Raw genomic sequence first — 1,882 nt, forward strand, 5'->3', positions numbered from 1 at the left:
ATTATTATCATTGGGTGCAGTGCTTCCCCTGTCCTGAGGGGGGCAGTACGGCCTCGGGTGGCGCTTTCCTTCTCTCCACACAAACACAATACAGCCTCAACTTCCGGGCAGGAGTTTTCAAACAACACTAGCTAGCCAGCTAGCCGTTACACATTTTTGCTCAGGGAATTACAGCAAACTTTGCTGAGTTTTGGGGTAAGATTTGTTTTTGAAAGTCAATGTATTTGTTTATTTATCAGAGCTTGCTTGTTTGTGGCGACTTTAAAACATTTATTCTGGTTTAATGTTTGAAAAGCGGCAAACAAGCAACGGTAACATGCTAACAGCCGTTGGCTTTGTTTCATATCCAAGCGATGCAAATGCTAAGAGCTAAGTTTACTCTCTTGTAATTTTAGCCTTGTTGTGAATAGCAAAATGAACGGCCGATGTGCTTATTTTAATCAAATCAATCGCGTGATAATCGGGCCAAAATACACAGTAAAATGATCTTTTTATGTTTGTTTATATAGCTAGCGGGCTAGCCTGTTGTTATTAGCCAGCGATGTCAGCGAGCTCCAAGAGGAGAAGAGCCACTTCACCCTCCAGCAGCATCAGTGGAGGAGGCGACCTCGACGATGCCTCCTCTACACCTGGAAGTGGCAGAAAAAGAAGAAGAATCTCAAATGTTCCTCCTGTAGATACGGTAAATGCAGTTGATTTTTGTATAATTTGTTTGCATCAGACTTTAAATGTGTTTTTTAAGAGTTTAAACTAACGTGACATTTTCTATTCCCCAATAGTCACGTCGGTTTTATTTATATAGCTCAGTGTTGGGTATATCATGTAAGTGTTAGTAAGTTAAACACTTGTGGGATTTTGATTACTTGTCTCCTCCAGATTGCTGTATGCCATGAGCTGTTCAACGCTGTCAGGGACCACAAGGATGACCAGGGGAGGCAACTTTGTGAAGTTTTCCTAAGGGTACCAAAGAGAAGGTACTGTAACGTAAAGGCCTGAGTGAAGCTTAAAATACAACCCTAATTCCAAAAAGTTGAGATGTCAGACGTACATAAAAATAGAAGTATTCAAATAAGTATTAAACACACCAAATTTCTATTCGTATAACACATTTTTATGCAGCTATTCATGTAAAATTTCAATCAGACATTAACTACCACTGACCAAAAAGTAGTAACATTTCAGTCCATATAATGATTGATTACTGGTTGGAGGCCCCGGGGCAGACGCAGAGTGCGCTTGAGGGATTATATAGCTTGCATGGTTTGGGAATGCCTCAGGGTCCCCTAGCTTGAAAGCATTGCTGGGGAGAGGGACGCCTAAAGCTTTTTGCTTGCAGATGAAAATGGGTGGATGGATTTATTAATTACTTGAGGAAGACTTTGTTTGCAATGTCAGCTTCTAGATACTTCTTGTATGGAAAAACTAATCTCTTGTGGTCTTCAGAAGGGATTTGGAACTGTTTTTCTACACAGACAGTCTTGAAAATCTTGAAGATTTTGGGGACCTGCTTTTGAATGGTGACAAATAAATTTCTTTTTCAAAATTCAACAATCAATGGCTGTAGTTCCTAAACACTTACCGAGTGTTGCTTAAAGTAAAGGTGATGTAAGAGAGAAGTAAACATGCGCTGTCCCAACTTCTTTTGAACGTAGTTGCAGACATCAAACTCAGTGTATTTATGAATATGTGTATATTTAAAACAACAACAACAACAACAACAACAACAAAGTTTAGCAATTTGAACATTAAGTATCTTGTTTTTGTACTGTATTCAATAGAATATATTTTAAAAAGCATTTGCAAATCATTGCATTATCTTTTACATATATTTGTCACAGTGTCTGAAGTTTTTTGGGATCTGGACATGTTCACGATACCCCCT

General features: G+C 38.8%; 1 long non-coding RNA gene across 1 annotated transcript; it reads left to right on the top strand.

Annotated features, from left to right (window-relative positions):
• The first annotated feature begins 110 nt into the window (after positions 1 to 110).
• On the top strand, positions 111 to 969 carry LOC121963957. The gene is made up of 3 exons (XR_006107304.1): positions 111 to 195; positions 510 to 682; positions 877 to 969. It is a non-coding gene; the product is annotated as an uncharacterized LOC121963957 (long non-coding RNA).
• Positions 970 to 1,882: the final 913 nt, after the last annotated feature.

This window comes from Plectropomus leopardus, unplaced genomic scaffold, assembly GCF_008729295.1.
Source record: "Plectropomus leopardus isolate mb unplaced genomic scaffold, YSFRI_Pleo_2.0 unplaced_scaffold13421, whole genome shotgun sequence".
In the NCBI taxonomy this organism is placed as follows: domain Eukaryota; kingdom Metazoa; phylum Chordata; class Actinopteri; order Perciformes; family Serranidae; genus Plectropomus; species Plectropomus leopardus.